Genomic DNA, 13,729 nt, shown 5'->3' on the forward strand with positions numbered 1-13,729 from the left:
TTTATTTACTGAAACATAGCAAGCATTCAATGACTATTTGTTGAATAAATGAATCAGTTAAATTCAGTTGCTCAGTCATATCTGACTCTTTGTGACCCTATGGACTGCAGCACAGCAGGCTTCCCTGTTCATCATCAATTCCTAGAGCTTGCTCAAACTCACGTCCGTCAAGCTGATGATGACCTCCTCCAACCATCTCATCCTCTGTCATCCCCTTCTCCTCCTGCTATCAATCTTTCCCAGCATCAGGGTCTTTTCTAATGAATTGATTCTTCACATCAGGTGGCCAAAGTTTTGAAGCATGAATGAATGAATGAGGAATAAATAGCTCTGAGCCTGTTTTCTCATTTATAAAATCAGGATACTAATAATGGCTCCCTGTGTTGCTGAAGGTGTTTTTGAAGGTTTAAATGTGATTAAAAGTTCAGCACAGTTTTTAGCACATAGTCATCACTAGATATGTAATTGAATTTTTTATTTCTTGTTTTAGTTTTCTACAATTTCTGTGATTTTCCTTTTTGAATAATCTAATTTGTGAAAATGGTCTTAATTCTTCCTTAAGACTGCTCTCCTCTCCCTTTCTTTCTAAATATTTATGTCATTTGCATTTATATAGTTTTTGAATTTTCAGTTGCAATAGCTTCTTATTAGGAAATATTGATAATAATATTTTGATTTTAGTTTAAAAGGCTGAAAGAGAAAGCTCTTAACTCACTGTTGTCATGAGAATTAAAGGTTGCAGTGACTGGAGAATACAGACTGTGTATGTGAACAATATGCACATTTTCTTTGATAGAATCGTTTTCTATCAAATGATAGAAAAAATATTCCAAAGTGCATAAAGCAATGGATTCACTTATTCCAAAGCAGAAAGAAAAGTAGGCTTTACAAAATTTAGGGTTTGGCAAAGGTTGTTATATCTGATTTTGATACAGTATTGGCTATCCTTCAGTGTTCCTGGATTAAACAAAAACAAATAATTAGTCTGTTTTCTAAGAACTGCCACTCAAACAATCAAAATACAAATGTTGTTGCATCCAAGCAACTGGGAATTGTCCCAGGGCAGCTGCATACTTCTACCCTTGTAATTCACTTCAGTAAAAATCAGATAGTACAAACTTAAGACATATAATCTCATACCTAGAGGATATTTGATTTTCATCATTCTTAGTAAAGAAAAACAACAACCAAAAACCCTGAGAATTAGGCCACCCTAGAGATGCTTTATAACCTCAGACTGACCTTGACTTTGGAAACTAGTTCTTTTCGTCCCAATATCCTCATTTATGAAATGTCAGCCAGTTAGCTAATTATCATTTCTTATACAGATTATTTTTTAAAACAGTATTATGTACAATTTTTAAAAATTGTTATTGGAGTATAGGTGCTTTACAATGTTGTGTTAATTTCTTGTTGTCCTGTTGTTTAGTTGCTAAGTTGTGTCCGACTCTTTTGCGAACCCATGGATTGTAGCCTGCCAGGCTCCCCTCTCCATGGGATTTCTCAGGTAAGTAATACTGGGGCAGGTTACCATTTCCTTCTGCAGGGGATCTTCCTGACCCAGGGATGGAACCTGCATCTCATCTCCCCTGCCTTTTACATTGGCAGGCAGATTCTTTACCACTGAACCACCTAGGAAGCCCTATGTTTTCTATAGTCATATGTATGACTTCCTTCTCTGAATTTCAGACTTTCTAGCGTCTTCATCCTTCATATGTACATATGACTATGCTGCTGCTACTGCTAAGTCGCTTCAGTCGTGTCCGACTCTGTGCGACCCCATAGACGGCAGCCCACCAGGCTCTTCTGTCCATGGGATTCTTCAGGCAAGAACACTGGAGTGGGTTGCCATTTCCTCCTCCAATTTATGAAAGTGAAAAGTCAAAGTGAAGTCGCTCAGTAGTGTCCAACTCTTAGCGACCCTACGGACTGCAGCCTACCAGACTCCTCCATCCATGGGATTTTCCAGGCAAGAGTACTGGAGTGGGGTGCCATTGCCTTCTCTGACATATGACTATAAGGAACTACATACACTGGATGTCTCTGTGTGTATATGTATAAAGAATACATTTTTTAAGATATGAAGCCATGTCTGGCACATCATAAGTTCTCAATAAATAGCTGATGAGTGAAAGAAAAGGATACAGAGTTGCCAGATAAAATATGGGATAGCTGGTCAAATTTGAATGCCAGGTAAACAACAAATCATTTTTTAGTATAAGCATGTCTCCAATATTGTGTGGGACATGCTTACATTAAAACACTAGCTGTTGTTTATCTGAAATCCATACCTAAAGGGACCTCTTGTATTTTTATGCAAATCTGTGTATAATAGGTGCTGCTTACAAAAACTGACATGTGAAGTCATTGGAATCAAATAAACTGAATCTAGGTGGATACTGAGCAACCTGAGTCTCGAAAGAGAAGGAGCGGGAAAGCGCGAGAGAGCAGGACACGTGGTCCGGACTGAAGGGAGCGGCACCACTTGGGAGCTGCCAGAGGGCTACGTTGGAAGGCCCCAAGGAAGGCAGGCGTGCAGGGTTTAATATGGAAAGGAAACTTTTAATTCAAGTTTCCTCTTGAGTTGAACAGTTCTGGACACCTTTGGCAGGAGCCAACAAAGGTCCGTCTGGTCAAGGCTATGGTTTTTCCGGTGGTCATGTACGGATGTGAAAGTTGGACTGTGAAGAAAGCTGAGCACCGAAGAATTGATGCTTTTGAAGTGATGTTGGAGAAGACTCTTGAGAGTTCCTTGGACTACAAGGAGATCCAAGCAGTCCATGCTAAAGATCAGTCCTGGGTGATCTTTGGAAGGACTTATGCTAAAGCTGAAACTCCAGTACTTTGGCCACCTCATGCCAAGAGTTGACTCATTGGAAAAGACTCTGATGCTGGGAGGGATTGGGGGCAGGAGGAGAAGGGGACGACAGAGGATGAGATGGCTGGATGGCATCACCGACTCATGGACATGAGTTTGGGTGAACTCCGGGAGTTGGTGATGGACAGGGAGGCCCGGCATGCTGTGATTCATGGGGTCGCAAAGAGTCGGACACGACTGAGCGACTGAACTGAACTGCACTGCACACTGGACTCCTCCACTAATGGAGTCCTTGCACTTCCAGCCACAGTACTACGCCCGGAAGAAACCAAGTAAGTTAAACCAAAACAAACCCAAACCTTTTTGGTGTGGTGTAAAAACCGTAAAATTGTGCTTGTATGTGTGTGCGTGTGTAACATTCTTGTTGGAGAGAAGAGGCAGACTTCTTTAAGAAACTAGTTTGCTAACTGCTGATTCAGGACAAAAGGGTTGAAACCAGGGGTCAAGATGGAGCACACAGCCCTTACATTTGGTGCAAGAGGTTTTTGTGGTTCTCTAGACTAGAAAGCACTCGACCTTGGCCAACCAAGAAGCAAGGTCAAGGGTGAGTAAAGTGGAAGGTGCGGTAGCCCAGGCAGCCCCCAGGAGGAGAGGGTAATGAGGCCCTGCAAGTGCCTGCAGCTGCATCAAAGTATCAATTAAAACACTTTAGAAACAGTGAGAGACATTATTTTGGGGGGCTCCAAAATCACTGCAGATGGTGAGCGCAGCCATGAAATTAAAAGACACTTGCTCCTTGGAAGAAATGTTATAACCAATCTAGACAGCATATTAAAAAGAAGAGATATTACTTTGGCAACAAAGGTCCGTCTAGTCAAAGCTATGGTTTTTCCAGTAGTCATGTATGGATGTGAGAGTTGGACTATAACGAAAGCTGAGCACCAAAGAATTGATGCTTTTGAACTGTGGTGTTGGAGAAGACTCTTGAGAGTCCTTTGGACTGCAAGGAAAACAAACCAATCCATCCTAAAGGAAATCAGTCCTGAATATTCATTGGAAGGACTGATGCTGAAGCTGAAACTCCAATACTTTGGCTACTTGATGCAAAGAACTAACTCATTGGAAAAGACCCTAATGCTGGGAAAGATTGAGGTCAGGAGGAGAAGGGGACAACAGAGGATGAGATGGTTGGATGGCATCACGGACTCAACGGACATGAGTTTGAGTAAACTCCAGGAGTTGGTGATGGACAGGGAGGTCTGGCAGGCTGCAGTCCATGGGGTCACAAAGAGTCGGACAGGACTGAGCAACTGAACTGAACTGATCTGAATTGAACAAGCCTAGGGTGTTTTTCCTGCTAATCCTCATTGGGAATGAATAGGGAGCTGTTAAATTGATAGTGAAGTCTTATTTTAAAACAGCAGTGAGTTACTTTATCACGAATTGCTGTCCTTTTTCTCTCAGCTGTCCTATTCAAAGTCAAAGCCCACCTTCTGGGTTAATTTATACTGTATAGCAAAGTGAATGAGTTATATGTATACAGTTGTAATTGTTTAGTCCCTGAATCATGTCCAACTCTTTGTGAGGTATGGACTGTAACTGGCCAGGTTCCTCTGTCCATGGGATTTCTCAGCCAAGAACATTGGAGTAGGTTGCCATTTCCTTCTCCAGGGTATCTTTCTCAGCCAGGGATTGAACTTGCATCTCTTGCATTGGTAGGGGCATTCTTTACTACTTGGCCACTAGGGAAGCCATATGTATACACATATCCCCTTCTTTTTGTATTTGCTTCCCATTAGGTCCCCACAGAGCATTGAGGAGAGATATTTGTGCTGGAGGATAGGTTCTCATTAGCTATCTATTGCAAGAATACTGGAGTGGGTTGCCATGCTCCTCTCCAGGGGATTTTCCAAGCCAGGGATCAAACTCTCCCACATTGCAGGCAGATTCTGTATAGTCTGAGCCACCAGGGAAGCCCTTATATAGTATCAGTAGTGTATATATGTTAATCCCAATCTCCCAATCATCCCATCCTTCCTCTTCCTCCTTGGAATCCTTACATTTGTTTTCAACAGCTCTATCTCTATTTCTGCTTTGTAAATAAGATTTGTCTCTTATTCTTATTTCTTATTACCATTATTTCTCAGATTCCACATATATGTATTAATATGTAATATTTGTTTTTCTACTTCTGACTTCAGTATGTATCACAGTCTCTAGGTCCATCCATATCTCTCCAAATAAACCAATTTTTTTCCTTTTTATTGGTGAGTAATTTTCTATTTTATATCTGTATCTCATCTTCTTTGCCCATACCTCTGTTGATGGATATTTAGCTAGTATAAACAGTGCTACAGTGAACACTGGGGTACATGTGTCTTTTTGAATTTTTAATTTTCTGGGTACATGGCCAGTAGGGAAATTGCTGGGTCACATGGTAAAGAATCCGCCTGCCAAGGCAAAAGAAGCAAGAGATGCAGGTTCGATCCCTGGGTGGAGCAGATCCCTTGGAGTAGGAAATGGCACTCCAGTATTCCTGCCTGGAGAATCCCATAAGAACTGGAGCCTGGCGGGCTACAGTCCATGGGGTCTCAAAGAGTTGGACACCACTGAGTAACTAACACTGTAACTTTCATTCTGTTCTCCATAGCGGCTGTATCAATTTATATTCCCACCAACAGTGCAGCAGGGTTCCCTTTATTTCACACCCTTTCCAGGATTTATTGTTTGTAGATTTTGTGATGATGGTCATTCTGACCATGGGATGAGATGGCTCATTTGAGTCTTATATAGATTCTTGATCCATTCATTTCCAGCTTGCCATTTGTGGCTTCATGAGTAGAATACTCAGTTTTATAAAACAGCAGCAAACCCTCACTAAAACTTTGGGGATCTCCTTGAGTGATTGATTAAGGTACGTGGACAGGAAAATAATATTTTATAAAAGCAGTTTTATTATGGAGAAGACAATGGCATTTCACTCCAGTACTCTTGCCTGGAAAATCCCATGGATGGAGGAGCCTGGTAGGCTGCAGTCCATGGGGTCGCTAAGAGTCAGACATGACTGAGTGACTTCACTTTCACTTTTCACTTTCCTGCATTGGAGAAGGAAATGGCAACCCACTCCAGTGTTCTTGCCTGGAGAATCCCAGGGGCAGGGGAGCCTGGTGGGGTGCCGTCTATGGGGTCGCACAAAGTCGGACACGACTGAAGAGACTTAGCAGCAGCAGCAGTTTTATTATTATTGAAAATTTCAAGAGAAATACACTATATTTCCCCTCTAAGGAATACTTAAAGTGTATTACATCTTTAATATTTTCACATTAATTTATATCCTATTAGTCAGAATTATTGTTTCCTGTTAATTCCTATAGTATTTAAATGCATACATAAGTCATATGGAACATTAGGGACACTGTTTATTTTTCTGTTTATTCCTGAATATATCCTTTGGCCAAAAAGTTTGTTTGGGTTTTCCCATAACATCTTATGGGAATATTATATCATAAACCTTTGTTTATATGCAGGTTTTATGGTAATGTGAAATATACATTCAAAAATTGAAAAGAGCTTCAGGTGAAGCTAATACTGACAATTTTTATAAATCTTATCACAGTCTTAAAGATAATAAAATCTCTTAAAGCTTGGAATTAAGTGTCATTTTCAAACAATTTCTTATGAACCTGACAAGAAACATTTCCCTCAACATATTAATTGCTCTATTAACTCTAAAATTTAATGGCAAAATCAGCATAGAAAATATTATGAGTGAAATTCCTCCACTTGCAACGTTTGCAGAGTAGCTTTTAGCGAAGAGATTTTGGCACACAGAGCGTGTTTTTCTCATTTATCATGAAGAGAAATAAATGTCAGTAAACTTTGTCTCAAAAGGAAGGACTAAAGCCTACTAGCCAATAGGCTTTTGAGAAATGCTATAGATCTCATGGGCGAATTCAAATAAAATTTTGAAGGAAAAAATTGCAGTTTAGAGGAGAAAGGGATTTTTCACGTTGAATAAGCAAATGAACTGAGATGCACATGGATGAGCTCTCTCTGATGAGTTCCAAACTCAGAAAGGCACAGAGTCCCCTCAAATGATTCTGTTGGGTGGGGAATGAGGAAAGGGTTGTAGTCCTAGGTCCCAGATAATTTCCACTATCTGTTCCATCTCCTGAGAGACAAGCTCTTTGCTGCTGTAGCAAAGAACGTGGATAGGTTTCTTCTGATTACCTTGAACGTTTTAGCATTTCAGGAGATTCTTACAGATTTATTAGACACTGATATTTTGCCATGAGCATTTAGTTTCTCTTCACATCTTACAAATAACTCTGATTTTCTGTTTCACTACAGGCTTCCCTGGTAGCTCAGCTGGTAAAGAATCTGCCTGCAATGCAGGAGACCTGGGTTCAATCACTGGGTTGGGAAGATCCCCTGGAGAAGGTAATGGCTACCCACTCCAGTATTCTAGCCTGGAATTCCATGGACTCTATAGTCCATGGGGTCACGAAGAGTCAGACAGGAATGAGCGACTTTCACTTTTCTTTCTCTTAAACTAAAAAGGATTATCCTTTTTTTTTTTTTTTTTCTTCAAATCTTGGTTCTGACTCTACATACATGAGAAGAGAAAGTAATCTGAGGAAAAATAGTTGCTCTTCTCTGCCAGTAGAGTTCCATGGTTGTGAACAGCCTCAAGCCCCATCTCTGGCCTTATTCCTATGTTCTCAAGTGCTGGTTGTCTCCACAGAGTCCATTTTCCATGATATGCTGAAGTCAGTCAATTACACTTTTTCCCTTGCCAGAAGTCACAAATGAGTATCATATAATACTAGAACGCCCCATTTTCATTGCTTTGCTTGTCTTGTATTTCTTCTTACTTCCTACAATCACCAAACAGTCAGCTTTCTATCATTTATCTATTTTTTTTCTTGTTGCTTTACATTAATGTGATGTTTGCATCTGGTGTTGTATTTTCTGAGTATGTCATGGGATATTGAGGGTAAGGATTAATCATTACCATATAGCAACTATCATAACAGAAAGGCTTTGAGTCTGCATCTGTTTTTTTTTTTTTTTAATTCAATTACTTATATGATTGGAAGTAGTATCTTCCAAAATCTAAAACTTCCTAAAAGCCGTAATCAAATCTTTCCAAAACCTTAATGCACACAGGCAAGATCCTCAAATTTAAATATTCTAACAGATGTACTTATTTTCACATAATATAATACACTTCACAATTTTATTTTTTTAAGTCTTAGATTATTTTTCCAGCTGAGTGAGCACATGATCAACATGCTCAAGAGATGGTTTAAAGGGATCATTTTCAAATCCAATCCATTTTCTCTCTAATAATATTCATGAGCTTACTGTACTTAGTGTCTGACTCTTTGCAAACCCATTGTACTATAACCTGCCAGGCTCCTCTGTCTATGGGATTTCCTAGGCAAGAATATTGGAGTGGGTTGAAATTTCCTTCTCCAGAGGATCTTCCCAACCCAAGGATGGAAACTTTTTCTCCTGTATCTCATGCATTGCAAGCAGATTCTTTAACTGCTGAGCCACTGAGGAAGCCCAATAATATTCATTTCCCTTTGAAAAAAACTCTTTCTTCTTACATTTAGAAACTCACCTATTTTGTATAGTCTCAGAGGCTTCCAGTTTCTTTTTGGGTACTTAAAAATACATTTTATTTTAATTTGTATTTTTCTAGTAATGAGTGGTGTTGAGCATCTTTTCATGTGTTTAACATATTCTGGAAATTAATTCTGTTGTCAGTTGTTTCATTTGCAATTATTTTCTCCCATTCTGAAAATGAGGTAAGAGATGGCAGGGAGGCTTATGTAAATAGATGGCTGATTCACACATTGATGTATGGTTGAAACCAACACAATATTTTAAAGCAATTTTCCTCTAATTAAAAACATATAAAGTTTTAAAAAATACAAAAAAAGATACAGAAAGTTATAAAATAAAAATCTATTTAATTAATTTTTGTGGATAAACTCTCTTAATCAGAGGCACCTTAATAAGATGGAGTTTGCTGAACATGTGTATTTGGAAAGAAAATAAAGAAGTTATTCTCTAATGAAATCATATAAGATTTTGTTTTTTTGCATTGTCATTAACAAAGCATAATACTATTGTGCTCTTGTTTATTCAGTCATAATACCCTATATCCATGGCCACAGTGATTTGATCCAAATGGTTATATCATAGACCCATCTAGTCAAAGCTCTGGTTTTTCCAGTAGTCATGTATGGATATGAGAATTGGACTATAAAGAAAACTGAGTGCCTAAGTGCCAAACTGATGCTTTTGAACTGTGGTGTCAGAGAAGATTCTTGAGAGTCCCTTGGACTGCAAGGAGATCAAACCAGTCAATCCTAAAGGAAATCAATCCTGAATATTCATTGGAAGGACTGATGCTGAAGCTGCAACTCCAATACTTTCGTCACCTGATGCAAAGAAGTGACTCCCTAGAAAAGACCCTGATGCTGGGAAAGTGTGAAGGCAGGAGGAAAAGGGGACGACAGAGGGTGAGATGGTTGGATGGCATCACTGACTCAATGGACATGAGTTTGAGCAAGCTCCGGGGGTTGGTGATGGTCAGTGAAACCTGGAGTGCTGCAGTCCATGGGGTCACAAAGAGTTGGACACAACTAAGCAACTGAACTGAGCTGAACTGAAACCAAGGATATCAAGAGCCTTCTTTTCTGACCATTATTTCAACCTGCATTAGAAAAGGTATTGTTACTCTTTTTTTTCCTGATAAAAAAATAACAAAAAAACTTCCAAGCATGTGATTCTGGGTTTACAAATAGCTATAAATTCTGTCTTGGAAATTGATACCACAAGGAGAGGAAGAGGGTAGTCTTTTGAGTTGAATTCTTGGACATCCCAGCCCTTTGCAATTGCTTGAGAGGTGAAGATGCATTTTATGATCAAGAAAATTTGAATTGGTTTTTTGTCTTTTTTAACTCAATGCTGAACATTGTGGATGTTATCATTTGTTTGGCTTTTCTCTTATCTTTTAAATATTGTTGAATTTGTTTTAACAATTGAACTGCTTGCAGATTAGCTTGATCTTTTCTAAGGTCTTTTTTGTTGTTGTTGTTCAGGTTGTTGCTGCTGTTTTGAGGGCTTCAAGTCCCCAGGACTCTTAACCCTGCCACTGAAGCATAACTCTTCTGGTGCCTTTCATGAGCACACCGTGTGTTTCTGAGGTCTGTATCTCTGTCTACTCAGAATTGAAACATATCCAACAGTTTGGGAGTCCTGGGAATTGTTTAGGTTGCAGTTCCTTGGGAATAATTCTTTGCTTACCCACCCTTATAAACTTCTATGCTTGCTTCAACGGATGTACAGGTAATTTGACACAACTTGATCCGTTTTGTTTTTCTGTTTGCTTTTTTTACTACCTCAGTTTGACATTCTTCTTTGAGCTGTGTAGGGTTTCCTCCTTTACACATACCTGGCAGCATGTCACAAATTTTCTCTTTTGTTTTTTTGGGGTACATTTTTCCTAGGACTTAACTGTTTTCTTTTTTGGGTCATGCTCTTGGTTTAAGAACTCTTTCTTAGCCCTAGATATCTTGAAGATAGGGTCCTTTTTTCATCTAAAATTTGTTAAGTTTTATGTTTTACATTTTACTGTGTGATCCATTTCGTCTATTTTTGTATAATGTGTAAGACTTAGGTCAAGATTTTTTTTTTCCACCTATGAATGTCTGATTTGTTGAAAAGAGTATCTTTCCTCTATTTAATTGGTTCTGCCTTTGTGAAAAATCGACTTCGGAGGCTAAAAGGTTTTCTACAAACAAGAGATGAGAGGGGGGAGGGGTCTATCTTTGGATGGCCCCATAGGATTCTGCTTACAGCTTCTTTAAGATGTTATTAATGAAAGAAAAAAGAAATCCCAGGAAACTCTCCATCAGGTCATTCCTCAACCCCAAGGTTCTTACCAGTTTGCTTTTCTCTGTCCAGAGTTTCAGCCTTCTTGTTTGTTATTTATTTAATGTCTAGAGGTTTTGCTTACACTTGGGGGAATAGGGAAAAGTATATCTACATGGTTGCCTCATAAACAGAAGCCTTTAGCTCTTGTTCTGCCACCGTGGGGTAGAATCACATACATTTACAGAGTAAAACTGAAACCGAGTCCCCCTAAAATAGAATTCCCTTACTGAGTCATATTATTCTCATTACTTAAAACCTGATTGTCTCTCTTGTCCCCTCTGATTTCAGCTCTGTGCTGAGTACTAATTAAGCAAAGTCAGATGATTGCTGTTGTTGATAACACCTGCTATGTACTGTAATTGCTCTTATCAACATCATTATTAACATACAAACTTGAGTTGTTCCTCCGGGATAAGATGAGCTAACAGAATCATGGACCACCTGACCAGAAAACTGTAAACCAGAGGCATCGTGACTCCCAAAAATACAATTAAGACATGTCATAGAAATGTCACAAGGCGATGATAAACCCTAGCTTCTTGGTTCTTCCTCTTTAAGACACCTCTAACTCAAAGATCAAGTTTCAGCGGAACTGAAAGTTGTTTCCCAGTCCTTTGCTGGATGTCATGCAATGAATTCTTACTTTGCTGCAAACTCCCACTGTCAGAGTTTGGCTTTATGTGCTATAGGCACATAAACCCTTTACTCAGTTATAGAACTGCCTAACAATTTTTACCTTGTGTGTGTGTGTCCAACTATGTGTTTCAGAATGAGTATTTTGCAAATAACAATTCTGTCACGTTACTGAAAACATCACAACCAATTTTCAGATAAATTTGCGTGTTTGTACAATTCATGACATAAGTCACTGTTTCATCCCAAACCTATTACCATTGGCTAGCAAAATACCTGGCTAGCACTAGACATTTAGTAAATATTTCTTGAATAATTAGTGAAACAATAAGTGCTTGCAAAACAATAGTGACATCTAGCCACACCCCTTTCTTCTAAAATCAATTATTCAAGGAATTCCCAGAGGGTCCAGTGATTAGGACTCAACACTTTCACTTTTGGGACCTGAGTTTGATCCTTAATGAGGGAACTAGGATCCCACCTAGTCACGTGGGCTGGCCAAAAACGCCTCAGTTATTCATTGTGTTATATAGGTGATTGTTTGCTTTCTTTTTTTTTTTTTTCCTTCATCTTTCCAGATCATCTGGCATTCAGATAATTTAAGGTTAATAGTTAAAATTAAGTAAACTTCTAACAGATATTTAGCATACATTCTATAGCTTGAACTACTGTGTCATCATCTTGGAAGTGCTGATGCTGGTTCATCTTAATACTTGTTTTTATCTGTACCTGTCTACCCAGTCTCCACATAAATGGTTAATTAGGTCAGTCTCAGAGCTTCACTCTTCTGCTTTAAAAGCTTTGTTTTACAAGCTACCTCCATAATGGCAGCCAAGTTCACTCTCTGGTCTTTAAGGGTCTCTAAATTCTTGCCTCCATGTACTTTGATGATTTCTCTTATGCTATCTCTCATATAAGCTAATGGTAAGTAAATTTTTTCCCCAATCAAATTATACATTAATTTCAAACCCCTGGTCTCAACAGCTTCTGGAAAAAAAAAATATATATATATATATATATAGTCCCAATTTCTCTTTCTGTCAGGATAATCAGGAGATCTTATCACTTGGATTTTTAATAAATTGGCCATCTCCTTCCTCAATTTACTCCCCAGAAGCTTAAGCATTTCCTGGGGAGCTGTTTCACAAATACTTTGAGACAGTTATCTAGGTTTCTTCTGCTCGAACCCACTTGCTTTGCCAACATATCCTCATCCATGGTGCTGCTGCTGTTCCCAAGACCCCCATTTGCCTAAACATAGCTTTTCTCAGCTTCTGACTTCCACGGTCGCCTCTTGCCCCACTAAGGTATATGACATCAGTGAAGAAAGATGGTTCTTTTGCAAGTCATCCATCCTCTTAAAATGACCACAACGCAACTGAAACCAAGTAGTACTTCTAACTATATTCCACTAAAATATCATGGATTGAGGGTGAAGTATACATCACAAAAGGATGGTTCTATGCTTCTCCAGGATACCCTGGTCTAAGGTTTCTGTAAGGTTTATCTTGTTTTTGACTGCAGGTTCATCTCCGTGAACACTTTTCTCATCTTTACACTTCAGCTTAAGTCTAATATAACTCTTCTTGGACTCTGATAGAGGGAAATTTAAAAGGGAGAGGACTTTAACAATAAAAAAGAAGTAAGTTTTTTAAAAGTATTTGTAAATATAGCTCTATGTTTTAGGCTTAATTCCAAGATTAAGATGTGTGAAGTTAGTGAATTCAGAAGAACTTTTTCCAAATGCCATTCAGCCTGATATTGAAAGAAACAGGCAAGAAAAGAGAGAGGAGCTGTAGAATTTTTAGTTTTTTAGTTTGTTTTGTGGCTTAAAAAAATTCTGAAAACCAAGATTTAAGTGAGTGCACAGCTGGAGAGCAGAGAGTCTGGCAAAGACAAAAATGGCAGTCACCCAACCCAGCTGTCTCATTACAATAAATCCTCAACAAGGCCTCCTGCATGGGGCAAAAAACATATGAAAGTGAAACAAATAATTACTTGAAGTGAGTGAGTTTGAATAGCTCTGTCATGATTTAAGATCCAAGTAAGTGTCTGGGAGTTGTTTAAATAGGACACAGAAGGAGACCTTAAGCAAAAGCATGCAGTCAGTCAGTTAATGGTGTTTGCAGATTCTGTGTTCACGGTGGACCATGTTGCTGCTCTCCGTCCATCACGTATTCTCTGACACAGTTATGTCCAACACAAGTAATCTAAGAGTCTGTGACTTTTACATCACATTCCCTTTTCTCCTAGTTAAAAAAGACAGTGTGGTGTGGGGGAGTAAGGGACACTAGAAGAGATAAGGGAGAGGAGTAATAGATAATG

At 38.9% G+C, this 13,729-nt stretch overlaps 1 pseudogene; it reads left to right on the forward strand.

Moving 5' to 3' along the window:
• The first annotated feature begins 3,101 nt into the window (after positions 1-3,101).
• LOC133233384 (aurora kinase B-like) overlaps positions 3,102-13,729 on the forward strand; it is a 177,022-nt pseudogene continuing 166,394 nt past the window's right edge.

The sequence above is a fragment of the Bos javanicus genome, chromosome 20 (assembly GCF_032452875.1).
Source record: "Bos javanicus breed banteng chromosome 20, ARS-OSU_banteng_1.0, whole genome shotgun sequence".
Taxonomy (NCBI): Eukaryota; Metazoa; Chordata; class Mammalia; order Artiodactyla; family Bovidae; genus Bos; species Bos javanicus.